A 17,369-nucleotide genomic window follows, 5' to 3' on the forward strand; every position below is an offset into this window, starting at 1 on the left:
TGATACAAGCTTACTTCAGGAAACAAGAAAAATATCAAATTCACATCCTAACCTTGCTGTGATTCATGGGGTCGCAAAGAGTTGGACACAACTGAGTGAACTGGACTGAACCTTACACCTAAAGGAACTAGAAAAAGAAGAACAAACAAAACCCAAAGTTAATAAAAGGAAAGAAATCATAATGAGCAGAGATAGAGACTAAAAAACAATAGAAAAGCTCAATGACACTAAGAATTAGTTCTTTGAAAAGGAACAAAATCGATAAAGCTTTAGCCAGACTCATCAAGAAAAAGAGGGCCCAAATCAATAAAATCAGAAGTGAAAAAGAAGTTACGACCAATATCATAGAACTACAAAAGGTCATAAGAGACTACTACAAACAAGTATATGCCAATAAAATGGACAGCCTAGAAATGTACTATCTCTCAAGGCTATATGAGGAAGAAATAGAAAATAGGGACAGATCAATTACCAGTAATGAAAATAAATCAGTAATTTAAAAACTCCCAATAAAAGTCCAGGACCAGATGGCTTCATAGGTGAATTCTACCAAACATTTAGAGAAAAGTTAACACCTATCCTTCTCAAAGGATGCTTCACTTATCTAACTTAATCCATCCATATTATTGCAAATGACAACATGTTCTTTTTTTATATCTGAGAAGAACTAAAGAACCTCCTGATGAAAGTGAAAGAGGAGAGTGAAAAAGTTGGCTTAAAACTCAACATTCAAAAAACTAAGATCATTGACATCTGGTCCCATCACTTCATGGCAATTAGATAGGGAAACAATGGAAACAGTGGCAGACTTTATTTTTGGGGGCTCCAAAATCACTGCAGATGGTGACTGGAGCCATGAAATTAAAAGACACTTGCTCCTTGGAAGAAAAGCTATGACCAACCTAGATGGTGTATTAAAAAGCAGAGACATTAATTTGTCAACAAAGATCCACCTAATCAAAGCTATGGTTTTTCCAGTAGTCATGTATGGATATGAGAGTTGGACCATAAAGAAAGCTGAGTGCAGAAAAATTGATCCTTTTTAACTCCAGTGTTAGAGAAGACTCTGGAGAGTCCCTTGGACTGCAAGGAGATCCAACCAGTCAATCCTAAAGGAAATCAGTCCTGAATATTCATTGGAAGGACTGATGCTGAAGCTGAAACTCCAGTACTCTGGCCACCTAATGTGAAGAACTGACTCATTGGAAAAGATCCTGATGCTGGGAAAGGTTGAAGGCGGGAGCAGATGAGGACAACAAGAATGAGACGGTTGGATGGCATCACCGACTCGATGGATGTGAGTTTGAGCAGGCTCCAAGAGTTGATGATGGACAGGGAAGCCTGGCATGCTGTAGTCCATGGGGTTGCAGGGAGTTGGACACAACTGAGTGACTGAACTGAACAGAGTATACCATTGTATACATACACCGTGTATGTGCCTCCTAAAATCTCCTAAAGGTTAACTATTTAAACAAAATTAACAACAAAATGGGCTTTACAACATATGTAAAAGTGAAATATGTGAAAACAATAACATAAAGGTCAGGAAGAGACGTGGGAGCATATTATCGTAAAATACTTAAGTGGTATAGTATCACTTAATGGTGGACACTAATAAGTTAAAGATGTATATTATGAATCCTATGAAAGTCGCTCAGTCACGCCTTTGTGACCCCATGGACTGTAGCTCACCAGGCTCCTCTGTCCATGGAATTCTCCAGGCAAGAATGCTGAACTGGGTGGCCATTCCCTTCTCCAGAGGTTCTTTCCAACCCAGGGATTGAACCCAGGTCTCAGTTGCGGGCAGATTCTTTACCATCTGAGCCACCAGGGAAGCCCTATAGCAAACACTAAACTTAAAAAAAGAAGTAATATCTAATAAGTCAAACAAAGGGATTAATGGAACTATAAAATCTAACAAAATAAAAAATGTATAAAAAGAAAAATGTAAGGAAAAAACAGATGGGACAAACAGAAAGCAAATAGTAAGATGATAAATTTAAACTTACTCATTAATTGTCTCATTAAATTTAAATGGTCTAAATAATTCAGTTAAAAGACAGATTTTCAGAATGCCTAAAAAATCAAAACCAAACTTTGTGTGGCCTATAAGAAACACTTTAAATATAAAGACACAATAAAGATTAAAAAGAAGCATATAGGAAAGGTATCCCATGCAAATACTAATCAATTATTGGAATGGCTATATTTAAAAAAGACAAAATTTCAGAGATTCCAGAGCAATGAATATTATCAGAGATAAAGAAGGTCATTTAAACCCACCTTCTAGAATAATGGAAATAAAAACAAAAGTGAACAAGTGGGACCTAGTTAAAATTAAAAGCTTTTGCACAGCAAAGGAAAAAAAGGTGAAAAGACAACCCTCAGAATGGGAGAAAATAATAGCAAATGAAACAACTGACAAATTATTAATTTCCAAAATATTCAAGCAGCTCATACAACTCAATACCAGAAAAACAAACAACCCAATCAAAAAGTGGGAAAAAGACCTCAACAGACATTTCTCCGAAGAAGACAGAGAGATGGCTAACAAACACATGAAAAGATGCTCAACATAGCTCAGTATCAGAGAAACACAAATCAAAACTACAGTGAGATATCACCTCACACCGGTCAGAATAGCTGTCATCAAAAAGTCCACAAACAGTAAATGCTGAGTGTGGAGAAAAGGGGATGCTCTTGCACTGTTGGTAGGAATGTAAACTGATGCAGTCACTATAGAAGACAGTATGAAGATTCCTTAAAAAACTAGGAATAAAACTATCATATGATCCAGCAATCCTACCCCTAGGCATATACCCTGAAGAACCAAAATTGAAAAAGATACATGTACCCCAATGTTCACTGCAGCACTATTTACAATAGCTAGAACATGGAAGCAACCTAGATGTCCATCAACAGATGAATGGATAAAGAACTTATAGTACATATACACAATGGAGTATTACTCGGCCATAAAAAAGGAACACATTTGAGTCAGTTCTAGTGAGGTGGATGAACCTTGAGCCTATTGTACAGAGTGAAGTAAGTCAGAAAGACAAAGATAAACATTGTATACTAACGCATATATATGGGATCTAGAAAGATGGTGCTGATGAATTTATTTGCAAAGCAGCAGTGCAGAAACGGACATAGAGAACAGATGTATGAACATGGCGAGAGGGGAGAGAGGGTGAGATGTTGTGCAGAGAAAAACATGGAAACTTACCTTACCACATATAAAACAGACAGCCAATGGGAATTTGCTCTATGTCTCAGAGAACTCAAACAGGGGCTCGGTATCAACCTAGAAGGGTGGGATGTGGAGGGAGATGGGAGGGAGGTGAAAGAAGGAGGGGACATATGTACACCTGTGGCTGATTCATGTTGATGTTTGACAGAAAACAACAAAATTCTATAAAGCGATTATCCTTCAATTAAAAAATAAATTTAAAAAAGGAGATCATTTCATAATGACAAATTCATGAAGAAGTCAAATGAATCCTGAATATTTATGCACCTAACAACAAACTACAGGAAACCAAAAAAATTATAGAACTTCACAGAGGGATAGAAAAATCCATAATTATAGGAAAAGATGTCAATAACCTCTCTCAGTAATTGATAGAACAAGTCAAGAAGAAATCAATAGGATTTTATTTTAAAAAAGATTTAAACAATACTATTAGTTTGACATTATTGATGTTTATACTGTACAATGCTTCACCCAGCAAAAGAATACATTCTTTTCAAAGGCACATGATCCCCAACCACAGTGAAATTAAACTAGGAATTAATAAAAGGAACATCTTTTGAAAATTCCCAAATATTTAGAAATGAACACACTTCTGTGTAACAATAAACCAAGGGAGAAAAGTATTTTGAACTGAATAAAAATTTTAAAAATACAATATATCAAAAGGTATGATATGCTGCTAAAGCAGTACATGAAGGGAACTTTTATAGCACTTTAAGGGAACTTTTGAATGCCTTTATTAGAGGAAAAAAACAAAAAAGTTCCCAAATCAGTGGCCTCAGCATCCACTCTAAAAAAAAAAACTAGAAAAAGAAAAGCAAAGTAAACCTAAAATGGAAAAAAGGAAATATAAAGGCCAGAGCAGAAATCAATGAAATAAACAGAACAGCAATACAGAAAAATTCAGAATTGGAAACTGGTCCCTGGAGATCAGCAACTTTGACAAACCTTCAGTAAATCAGACAAATCAGAAAAATTAAGCAAGAGGGCACAAATTACCAATATCAGGAATGAGAGGGGTGGTGTCACTACAGATTCTACAAATGTGAAATGGATAATGTGGAAATATTGTGAAAATTTTTATCAATAGGGTCAACAACTTAGATGAAACAATTCCTTCAAAGAGTCAAACTTCAGTCACTTAAGAAAAAATAGATAACCTGATTAACTCCATATCATTTAAAGAAGTTGAACTAATAGTGAAAAACTTTTTCATAAGGGAAAACCCAAGCCCAGATAGCTCTCCTATTGAATTCTACCAATCATTTAAGGAAGAAATATTACCAGTTGTCTACAAATGAGAAAACTGAAAAGGAGGCAACCTATTATCCCCTCAACTTATTCTGTAATATGATGCCAGTGTTACCCTGACGCTGAAACCAAAGACATTACCAGAAAAATAAATAAAATTGACCAATATCCTTCATGAACATACAAAATATCTAAACAAACTTTACAAAATTGGATCCAACAATGTATAAAAAGGATAATATATCCTGATCAAGTAGAGTCTGTCCAAGGAATGTAATGACAGTTTAATATTTAAAAATTAATCAGTGTAATTTACCATATGGGGCTTCCCTGGTGGCCCAGACAGTAAAGAATCTGCTTGCAATGTGGGAGACCTAAGTTCAATCCCTGGGTTGGGAAGATCCCCTGGAGAAGGGAATGGCTACCCACTCCAAAATTTTTGCTTGGAGAATTCCATGGACAGAGGAGCCTGGAGGTCTGTAGTCCATATGGGGTCTATATGGGGTCTCAAAGAAAACTAAAAAAATTTAAAACCATGATCATATCAATAGACACAGAAAAAGCAACTGAAAAAGTGGGCATTCATTCCTGATTTAAAAAAAAAAAATCCCTCACTGATTAGGAGAAGAAGGGAACGTCCTTAACCTGATAAAGGGCATCTATGACAAACCCACTGGGAACACCATGCCCAATACTCAAAGACGGCTTTCTCCTGAAGATCAGAAATAAACTAAGAATGTCCTCTGACAGTGTCCTCTAAGAGTGTCCTCACCACTTCTACTCAACATTATATGAGAAGCTCTAACCAATAAAGAAAAACAACTAAAAGGCATTCAGATTGGAAAGGAAGAAGTAAAACTGCTACTATTCACAGATTACATGGTGGCCAATATAGAAATCTGAAGGAATCTACCAAAAGACTACAAATAAGTGAGTTTAACAAGGTGGCAGAATACTAGGCTAGTATAAAGAATTCAAGCACATTTCTATCTACCAGTAATGAATAATCAAAAATTGAAATTTTAAAATAGTATCATTTATAAAAAGTCTCCAAAATAGTATATGAAAAAAAAATCTGACAAAAGATGTTAAAGATGTGTACACTGAGAACAAGAAGAACACTGCTGAGGAAATTAAAGAGTTCAGTCGCTCAGTTGTGTCCGACTCTGCGACCCCATGGACCGCAGCACGCCAGGCCTCCCTGTCCATCACCAGCTCCTGGAGCGTGCTCAAGCTCATGTCCATTGAGTCAGTGATGCCATCCAACCATCTCATCCTCTGTCGTCCCCTTCTCTTCCCGCTTTCAACCTTTCCCAGCATCAGGATCTTTTCCAATGAGTCAGTTCTTCACATCAGGTGGCTAAAGTACTGGAGCTTCAGCATCAGTCCTTCCAAAGAATATTCAGGACTGACTTCCTTTAGGATTGACTGGTTTGATCTCCTTGAGACTCTCAAGAGTCTTCTCTAACACCACAGTTCAAAAATATCAGTTCTTCAACAGTCAGCTTTCTTTATGATCCAACTCTCACATCCATACATGACTACTGAAAAAACCATAGCTTTCACTAGATGGACCTTTGTCAGCAAAGTAATGTCTCTGCTGTCTAGGTTTCTCATAGCTTTTCTTCCAAGGAGCAAAATTTTCCAAGGAGAAAATTAAAGAAGACTTAAATAAATCAGAAAATATATCTTATCCAGGGATTGGAGGATTCTATAATGTCAATATGCTAAATTCTCTCCAAACTGACCTACAGGTTTAATGCAATCCCAACAGGCTTATTGTATCAATTGTTACCAAATTCTAAAATTCACATTGAAATATGAAGGAACTAGAATAGCCAAAAGGAAGGGCAGAGGTAGAATACTAACACTACCTGATTTTAAGATTTATTATAAAAATACTTTAGTTAAGACAGTGTGGAACTGGTGTAAAAATAGATTAGTGGAACAAAATAGAACACAGAGACATGTGAACAAGTTATTTTCAACAAAGGTGCAATGGCAATTCAATGGAGAAAGAATGATTCTTTCAACAGAAGACATTGGAACAATCTGATATCTATATACAAAAAAGTGAACTTCCATTCATAACCCACATCATATACAAAGTTAACTCTAAGTTGGTCATAGACCTAAATGTAAAATCTCAAATTACAAAACATCTATAGGAAAACATACAACAACCACAAAAAAATTGTTAGTTTGAGTTAGGCAAAGCGTCCTAGATATAAGAAGAAAAGAGTGATCCACAGGGGGACAAATAAATTGGATTTTATCAAAATTTAAAACTCCTGCCCTTAAAAGAACACTGTTAAGAGAAGGAAAAGAGCCACAAATTGGGAGAAAATATTTGGAAATCATACCTGATAAAGGATTTGTACCCAGAATATGTCAACGACTTTCGAAATTCAATAATAAAGGTTTAAGAGTCTGCACGTCCACCACAGGGGCCACGAGTTCAATCCCTGGTCAGGGAACTAAGGTCCCACAGGCCATGCAGCATGGCTAATAAAAAATACAGAAGGCATGTGAACAGACAATTCTCCAAAGAAGATAGATGAACAGTAAATAAACACATGAAAAAATGTTCAGCTTCATTAGTCATTAGAGAGAAATGCAAATCAAAACAATGGGATACCACTGCACACCTTTCAGAATGGCTAAATTAAAAAACTGACCACACCAAGTGTTGATGAGGACGTGCAGAACTGGACCATTCCCACACAGCCAGTGGGGATGCAAAATGGCACAACCACTCTGGAAAACAGCTTCCTAAAAATATAAACATCTGATCCAGACATTCCAATCTTATATGTTCACCCAAAAGGAATGAAAGCTTTTTAATGTCTTTTCAAAGGTTTGTACACAAAAGTTCATAGCAGCTTTATTTGTAACAGCCCCAAACTGCAAACAACTCAAATGTCCATACCACCCATCAGTAACGAGCAACAAATTCTTGGCTCTCAACAATACACAACATGGATGGGTCTTGAAATAATTACACTGAATAAAAGAATCCAGGAAAGGAATGCATAACACAACAAGGTCCTACTAAATAGCACAGAGACCTATATTTAATATCCTATGTTAAACCATAATGGAAAAGAGTATTTACAAAAAGAATATATATGTAAAACTGAATCACTCTGATGTACAATACTAATTAACACAACATCATAAATCAATTTCTTTTTTTAAAAGAAAAGAATACATACTGTTTAGAGTCCGTTTATATAAAATTCTAGGATATTTAAACTAACAGACAGTGACAGAAAGCATAATGGTGGTCAGACTGTAGGGGAGATGGTTACAAAAGGACAAGAAATAACCAAAACCCCAATTCAAAAGAAAAAAGCCACCCTAGATTTCTATGGGTGTTTTTCCCTGAATGGAACTAGGGCTTTTATCTGAGATAAGCTGAGGTCTGGATACAGTGTTTAAACTTTCCCTAAACGGTTTGTGTTTTCTTTAGAGCTGGTACAGGATTAAACAGCATTCCCTAATATATGGCGATGATTGGCAAAACACACACAGCTAAGCACCAGAGAAACCATTCACACTTGGCATCCAGCGAACAGCTACAGAGACAGAAAGCATTCACAAGAAAACACAGTGAGAGCTTTTTACCAACCATGGAAGGAGAGAGAGAAACAACGAACTGTTTCTGATAAAATCTTACTCTTGTTTCCATAAAAGCAATTCTACTGTGTCCATAACAGAACGAGGGAAAAGGTCGTCCTTCATGTTCAACGTTTTTCTACCGGCTTTTTACGCCTGCATGTATGGTTTTACAGGGCTACAGCAGAATTACGAGGGGAAAATGCAAAAGGTATGTTCTGCTCTGTAAGTTCATCATCACATCTGCTCTCACTTCTTTCCACCCATTTTGTCTTTTCAAGTTGCCAAGAACATCCCTGGGAATAATCCCCTCCCACACCAAAAGCTAGGGATAGGATAATTGGTATCTGATGATGGAAGATGACATTTTTAAATAGCCACTTTTAACTTCTTAAGATACGTTTCATCTTTAACCATGTATAGATTGCTTCAATGCTTACAGTTAAAAAATGGGGGGGGAGGTGTGGGTAATGTGGAAGATGCCCCAATAACAAGCATAAATTCACCAAAATTTTGCAATGGCTAAAAAAAAAATGTTTTTGAAACCCATTAGATCAAGTGTCACTTATGTAACAATGATCTTAAAATACGAGGCCTAGGAAAAGGCCATCATCTATCTATCAAAATGACTTCCTGGTTAATGAGTAAAGGTTTGAGTTTTCTAAATATGGTATAATATGAATAAACCTAAAGAAAGAGTTTCCCTGGTGGTCCAGTGGTTAAGACTCCATCCTCCCAATGCGAGGGGCCCAGGTTCAATCCCCAGTCAGGGAACTAGATCCTACATGCTTCAATGAAGACCTGGCACAGCTGAATAAAATAAAACAAACTTAAAGGAAAATAATGACTCTTTGCAGTACTAAGAATCACACACCATGTACCATTCATGTGAGACGCTGATACTACTTTACAGAAAGTGGCAATATATGTGAGGGAATCCACTGAGGACATTCACACAATGCTTCTTATAAGCTCACAGTACGAGATGGAAACCACAGGAACTCGTTCCATTTGTTACCAACACACTCACCCCCACACCACATCTCCACCGCAATCACCCCCCGCACCACATCTCCCCCACGCTGGGCAGACCTCAGCCAGGCAGGACATCACACAAAGTGTATAACTGATTGTTTCTGCCTCCTCCCAACCAAACTACACAAAGTTGAAAATGAGAGCCTTGTGTAACAGCAAATAGCATGCCCGTAGCCCAGTATTACCAATGGCCCGCTCACTCACCAGCAAGCAGAAACGCGCAGAACTGTCTGCTTGAGGCTGCTACAGTACAGCAGAAAGTTAGCTTAGGAAAGCAATGACCCTGACATCTCTGCTAAAGAAGCTTCCACACGTGTGCTCAGAGAGCCACGAGCAAAGATGCAAGAGCAGCTTCGCTTGCAGTGAAGAAAAACTTGGAAACAACATAGATGGCCAGCAATAGGGGATTTACTATTACTGATCTACAGTCCCCCAGCAGACTAGAAGGCAGCAATTAAAAGGAGGGACTTTCCTGGTGGTCCAGCGGTTAAGACTGTGCTCCCAATGCAGGGGGCCCCGGTTCGATCCCTGATCATGGAACTATAGCCTGCATACTGCACGTAAGACCAGGTGCAACCAAATAAATAAATTAAAATTTTTTAAAAACAAATCAGGGAGAAGTGAAGTGAAAGTCACTCAGTTGTGTCCAACTCTTTGGGACTCCATGGACTGTAGCCCACCAGGCTCCTCTGTCCATGGAATCCTCCAGGCAAGAATACTGGAGTGGATTGCCACTTCCTACTCCAGGGGATCTTCCCGACCAAGATCGAACCCAGATCTCCCACACTGCGGGCAGATTCTTTACCATCTGAGCCATGAGGGAAACACTGCATGAAGCCATGAAGAAACACTGTTCCTAGGTATGAACACGTATCAATACAAAAAGACAAAGATGTGGAAAGAGCCAAAATAAACTCCTGAGAGTGGTCCCCCTGGAAAAGAGGAGGAGGATAGAGTGCTGAGAGGGCCGGAGTCCTCTACCAAATGCAGAACAAATAATGAGAAATAGCAATTTTATTCTGTTACTGTGGACTGCTTTTCACATACATAAAACCTTTGTCAACTCTGGATGCCCATATTTGTACCTCAGATAATCTAGGTGACCTCTCAGAGCATATCTGGGGAAAAATAAAAGGGAAAAAAAGAGAAAGAACACAACTTTATATTATTCATAGCTGCCAACGTGATCTTATTCTGGAATGAACCAGTTGAAACATAATTTCCCAAGGTTAGAGGTTCTAAGATGGATTTGATGAGGCGATGCCAGGACATTCTGTACAGCTGTAGTTTTTCTGCAGAATTCATCTTTATACCACTCTGTGACCGGTTGGCGTTATTTGCGAAAGGGGGTGGAAACAACTCCTGACTCTCTTTCCAAGGAAAGCTTTACTTCTGAGTTTTTCAGACATTACACAGGTGATCCATTCTGCCTCAGTCCTCAGCTTGCTACGTTCTGCAGGGGCCTCCACGTGGCAGGGATCTGTGGTTGGATGGAGAGATGAAAGAAGGCCGACAGAGGTACCAGGAACATTCTAGCTGCTCTTCCACTGAAAAGCATAGGAAACTCACATGGCATAGGGGATGCCAATGAAATGAATTTAAAATCCAAGACTCTGAGGCACCAGCAGCAAACAACTGAAATAGTCAAGGATGGGGGGACCTAAGAGTGTTAAGATATCAGTTTCTCTCAAAGTCAATTACAGCTTCAATACAATCCCAATCAAAATCTCAGCAGGCAATTTTGTAGAAACTGACGAGCTGATCCTAAAAAGTATATAGAAAACCATACAGATATGAATGACTAGCATAGGCAGACAATTTGGTAAAACAAAGTTGGAGGATTTACAATACTTGATTTCAGGACTCGCCATAAAATGCAAAGACTGTGGTGACTGGTATAGACAGGTATGTAGATCAATGGAACATAAGGAACTCCAGGAACAGACTCCATGTCCACCGTCAAATGGATTTTAACAAGGGTACCACAGCAATTCCATGGAGAGAGGATAAGTGTTTCAACAAGTGGTGCTGGATATAGAAAAAAATGGACATCAAGCCCACTTTCACATCATACACAAAAATTAACTCAAAAAATGTTTGCACTTTGGTTCTTCCCTGGTGGTCCAGTGTTTAAGAATCTGCCTTCCAATGCAGGGATGCAGGTTCAGTCCCTGGTCGAGGAACTAAGATCCCAAATAGCACAGGGCAGCTGAACCCACATACTGCAACTACAGAGTCCACGCACAGGCTCACCACAACTAGAGAGAAGCCCCTGCACTGAACAAAGACTGCATGCCGCCAAAAATAAATAAATATTTTTTAAAAATTAAAACTTCTGCATTTTGAGAGACTATTAAGAACATGCAAGCCACAGCACAGGAGAAAATATTCAAAATACATATATCTGAAAAACAACTCATATTCAGAACATACAACAAGCTGGTCATTCAAAGACAGTAAGACAAACAAGCTACAAAAATGGGCAAAGAATCTGAGTAGACACTTCACAAAAGATGATGTAACAAATGGCCAATGAGCACATGAAAAGGGGCTTAATTTCTTTAGTCATCAGGGAAATGCAAATTAACATGAGATGCCACATATTTACTAGAGTAACCCAAATGCAAAATACAGATGGACTTAGAGATTACCATACTAAGTGAAGACAGAGAAAGACAAATATTATATCGTTTATACACAGAATCCAAAAACAGAAAAATCATACAAATGAACTTGTATACAAAACAGAATTAGACTCATAGTCATAGAAAACAAACTTATGGTCACCAAAGAGGAAAAGTGGGGGAGGGATAAATTAGGGGTTTGGGACCAGCAGATACACACTGTGTGTGTGTGTGTGTGTGTGTGTGTGTGTGTGTGTGTGTGTGTGTGTGTGTGTGTGTGTGCGCGCGCGCGCATGCACACTAAATTGCTTGAGTCATGTCCCACTCTTTACCCCATGGACCATAGCCCACCAGGCTCCTCTGTCCATGGGATTCTCCAGGCAAGAACACTGGAGTGGGTTGCCATGCCCTCCTCCAGGGGATCTTCCCAACCCAGGGACTGAACCCACATCTCTTATGTCTCCTGCATTGACAGGTGGGTTCTTTAGCACTAGTGCCACGTGGGAAGCCTATATATGTGTGTGTGTGTGTGTGTATATATGTATATTAATATATGTAAAAGCAGATATAACTTACATGTAAAAATAAATAAGGTCCTACTGTATAGTACAAAGAACTATATTTAATATCTTGTCATAAGCTGTAACAGAAAAGAATCTGAAACAGAATATATATATATGTATGTGTGTATATATATGTATGTGTATGTATAACTGAACCACTTTGCTATATACCTGAAATTAACAACATTGAAGTCAACTATGTCAATCAAAAAATAATAAATAGAGAATCTGAAAGATGTGATTCAACTGGAACGCGTGTATTTCTGGCAGGAATGAAAATGGCACGATGTAACCTGGCCCCCCACCCCTTATTCCGTGTGGCCTCCACCCATTCAGCTCACAGGTTCATATAATACAACCTGCCCAGCCCCACCCAGCTGTGGTGCTCAGCCTGCTCTAAAATCCTGATTTCATCAGATAAAGCAATGAAAGGGGGCCGTGGCCTCCGTCTCTGGGCTCTGAACTGTCCATTCCCGGAACTCCCCTGGTGGTCCAGTGGCTAAGACTCAGTGCTCCCAGAGCAGAGGGCTAGGGTTCGATCCCTGGTCAGGGAACTAGATCCCACATGCCACTGGCATGCCTAAGAGTTCGCATGCCAAAACTAATAATCCGGCATGCTACAACTAAGACCCAGTGCAGCCAAAGAAATAAATACCCATAAAAAATAAATGGTCCATCACTGACAGTGAATCATGGGGATGCTATGAGTAGCTAAGTAAGCCTTCTTCAGGTGAAGTCTTGATTTAGGTTATCAGAGAAAACCCTGCTGGCATCAATCACCTCAGCTGACCTAAATATCCAAGCCTGATCGGTTTGTTTTTTTTTTAACCTTCTTTTGCATGAAAATGAATTTCTCCAAGAATACTTTAGCACGGTGGTTCTCAAAGTGAGGGCCCAGAGACCAGCAGCACCAGCACGGCCTGGGAGTTGTGAGAAAGACAGAACCTCGGCCCCCCCACAGTGTCCGTCTGCATTTTCCCGAGGTGTGCAGGTCCAAGGGCTGAGCGTGCCAGGGCACTATCAAGGCTCCATGGAGCAAATGCAGGTGCAAGCCCCTTACACACTGAAGCGCTGCTGAAACAGATGGAGCCCCTGCTCTGGGAGGTGGGGGGCAGGGGGTGGGCAGCAAGCGGGGTGAGGGTGGCCAGGACAGCAGCCTGGCTGCAGGAGTCCTGCCCGGAAGGGGACAGCGTTTTCGAGATACCTTCATTTTTTTAAGCGACCTCAAATGTGGTGAATCGATTTTAAGCGCCACTGTCTCTGAGTCGGGTCTGGGTGAATCATGAACCATAGGAAGAGGAACGAGGGAGTAAAAAGGCTTGGCGATTTCAAGGACCCTTACTAGGCCTTTCTGAAAACCTAATAAAAACTGTGACATCCCTTTGCCAGAAACACACACATTTTACATACACTTCTGGGGAATTCACAGATTTCTTGGTCTTGAGTGCAATGGGCACCAGATTAAGAATCCCTGCTCTGGGGAGAGGCACAGAGAAATGGAAGGGCAGGAAAAAAAAAGATTTAGAACTACTTTTTTTCTAAAGTGGAAAAGGTGACAAAATTTCAGCACATAAACGCAGATGCTTATAAATTATTCAGATCTAGGCTAACTCAATTACATAGATGAAACCCAAAAGATCAAACGTATTCCATCATGTCACCTGGTTTCATCACCAGATCAATTTTAACACTTTCTCACTTAAAACAGCACTTTCCCAGACTCCTCAAAGCACCATCTGTTTCAGCCAGCCCTAGTTCTCCCTCTAGCATCTGGGGAGGCCTAGGATCGGGTCACAGTCATTTGTGTGACATCAGGCCCCCTGCCCCAGGGAGCCTGTAAGGGCACAAGAAGCATTTACTGGATTTAAGTTCCTTCCATAAGGGTGAACAGTGGACAATTCCCTATCACCTAAGAAGGTGAAAGTTTCTGCTTGATCAGGGAAGGGCTTATTGGAAGTTCAGCACAGGACTGTCCTGACACCGTGGATGGAAGACGCTGTCCAGGGAAGTTCTCCAGTACCACGGAGAGGACCACACTGAAAGGAACCCACATGTTAATTTCCCTGACAATACTTTTTGAGGACCTAGCTGTGCAGGGGCGGGGACAGACGGATCCTTCAGCTAGGTGTCCGAGATCTGTGGCTGCTCAGGGCTCCTCACACCTGTGAGATAAAGAGGCTCAGACCTGTGTTCTCTACTTCAGGGCTCAGGCATGGTCAGAGGGCCAGCCTCCCTCAGGACACCCCAGACCCTGAGTACCATGGGCATCCCACCTGCCCATCAAGATATACAGATGCATCTCTATCATTCAACGCCCTCCCTCCCCTTGGAAGACAAAGCTGGAAAAAGCACCTGTTAGAATCTAATTTCCATCCCACCAGCCAGTTAGTTCTGGGCTCAGCCCGCACATGATGTTCTCTCATTTGCTAACTTCTTTACCCTTTTTATAAGCCCCGTCCTTTCTGCATAATAATTTCAACAACTCAATGAACACCAGAAAAACGGATGGCGACAGTGGAAACAGTTTTATCATCAACTATTTGAAAGCAATGCTCAGAAATACATGTCTTAATTATGAATATGTTCAATTTTTTTTAAATTTAAATTGAGCTACAGTGTGGTTTGCACCCAGACCTCAAGCCCTCCTGGCGCAGTCTCAGAGTTCCTATCCCAGTGTCCGAGGGTAAATGTCAGAGCCTTTTCCAGTTGCCTGACCAAACCCTGTCATCTAAAACAACTTGGTGAACACAATTTTGGGGTTTCTATTTGCCTAAACACCTGCACTATAGGCTGTGGACATTCTTAATTTACATCTCCTTACACCCTACAAACATCACTGGTACCAGGCTGAAAAAGGCTCAGATAGTAGAATGTTCTGTGCAGGGGGAGAAAAAAAAAAAAAAAGCTGCAAACAACCCAAAGCCTTACTCCCAGAAACTGATTAAATCAACTATGTCACTGGGTGGAAAGCCAAGCAGTATTGAGAATACGGCATCCCATCCATGCATGATGATATTATAGTATATAATGCAGTATGTATAATTTATGACGCAATATTGTAATAGTACACATCACATTAATGTGTAAGAGAAATTCAATTCATTTAAAAAATAATATATGCTATTATCTATAGCGATTATATTATATACTACAAGCCAATGTCTCAGTTAACACATTAACTCATAGAAAATCAAAGAGGACAGAACTGTCAAGTCAGTCCACTTGAATAAAAACAAAAGGGCTCGTTCGAGTCTATAAACGTGAGTATGCGTATCAACCGTCCAGAGCACTGGGGTTCAGCCTTTGCCGGCGCATCAGCATCACCTGGAGAGCCTGTTACCGCCCAGATCGCTGGGTTCCAGCAGCAGGTCTAATTCGGCAGGTCTGGGCTGAGTGTGTAGAAGCTGCAGTTCTAACCGGCTCCCAGGTACTGCTGCTGGTCCCGGGGCCAGGCACATCCCCGGGGCTCAACGGAGGAGGAGTTTGGGAGTTTTTATTTCAGAAAACTTACACTTACACATTGATTCAACAGCCCTTATTGAGCGTCAGCTCCGTGCAGGGCAGCGGTGGATCGCCCCGAAGGGTCCGCAACCTTTCCTCCGCCTCCTGGGTGTCTCACCCGAAAGGGGAAACTGAGGCCCCGAGACCGGTCATCCAAGGTCGCCAAGTCTCTATGGCGGAGCTGGGATTCGAACCCCAGGCTCTGAAACGACGGCGAGCGTCCCGCCCGCTCCCGAGCTCCAGACGAGCTTCCCCCAGCGGAGAGCCCATGAAGATCCTGCGGACTCCGCCCGCGCCCGGCTCAGACGAGCAGGAGCCGCGGGGCAGCCCCGCCGGAGCGGCCGGCAAGCGCACGCTGGAGCCCCGCCCCGCCGGCCGCGGCGAGGGGGCGGAGCCTGGGCGGGCACGCGCGCTGGGCCTGCGCTCGTGCTCGCGGCGCGAGCGCAAGGGAGCGGCGCCAGGATAGAGGCTCCTCGAGCCGCCATTCTAACGCAGGCGCGGTGGCCAAGTGGTAAGGCGTCGGTCTCGTAAACCGAAGATCACGGGTTCGAACCCCGTCCGTGCCTGTAAGGTTGGACCCTTCCCTTTCCAGGGGAGACTTTTTAGGGGTGTGAGATCACAAAGATCATCGATTTTCTACCCATCTTCGATCCGGTATTTAGGTCCTCCTCGCCTAGGATCCCAAGCGGGCCAAGTGTTTTCACTCAGTTTAGATTCAGGCTCCCTCGCCCGCGCAGAAGGTCCAAGTCTGGGTGGCCTGACCTGAGTTCGGGATAGTGGGGGGCGCCGGGCGGACCGGGGTCGCGATCCCCAGGGCTCACGTGGAAACCGTGGCCCGAGCGCTGACTTTAGTGCAGAAAAACTTACGGCTGATGGCACTTGGCTCAAGAGCCACGAAGCATTTTTCTGAACATTAAGGTCCAATTGAATCCACTCTCCTGAGAGAACTGCCGTTGCCTTCCTGAGCCCACACCCAGAGTCAGCTGGTGTCTGGCTTGCTATTTTTAAAAGGAAATCCATTGTAGGCACTGCGTTAGAGGGAGGAAATCCTGCCCAGACTTGGAGCTGGTCCGACAGGAAAATCTGCACCTTTCTCTCTCTCTCTCTGAGCCTCCGTTTGCCTCCCCAGTAAAATGGGTCTCAGGTCAGGGTTGGCCGAGAGACTGGCCTCAGTCTACGCAACTACAGTCGCTGGGCACCTGTTTTCTTTGCATCACCACGGGGCTGACCGCCTGCATTTAAAGATGTTATGCAAAAAGATATTATGCAATTACCCCTACCCTCCAGGAGCTGGCATATTGTATAATCTGAAAACCAGCTTGACCTAAATTGGGGAAACCTGTTTTCAGCGCGAGATGTCTAACGGAAGAAAGCATCCATGGAGCTCCTGGTGTGGGCCGGGTGAAGCCGGACTCTGGGGGCTCTCTCAGTGCAGCAGGTGGGGGAGATGGATGCGAAGGGGATCGGAGAGCCTGGCAGGAGCGGCTGGGGCTGAGTCGTCCTCTGCCGCAGAGTTCTCCC

General features: G+C 41.7%; 1 non-coding gene across 1 annotated transcript; it reads left to right on the forward strand.

The window, feature by feature from the left end:
- The first annotated feature begins 16,342 nt into the window (after nt 1-16,342).
- On the forward strand, nt 16,343-16,414 carry TRNAT-CGU (transfer RNA threonine (anticodon CGU)). Its single transcript has one exon. It is a non-coding gene; the product is annotated as a tRNA-Thr (tRNA).
- Nucleotides 16,415-17,369: the final 955 nt, after the last annotated feature.

The sequence above is a fragment of the Muntiacus reevesi genome, chromosome 2, assembly GCF_963930625.1.
Source record: "Muntiacus reevesi chromosome 2, mMunRee1.1, whole genome shotgun sequence".
In the NCBI taxonomy this organism is placed as follows: domain Eukaryota; kingdom Metazoa; phylum Chordata; class Mammalia; order Artiodactyla; family Cervidae; genus Muntiacus; species Muntiacus reevesi.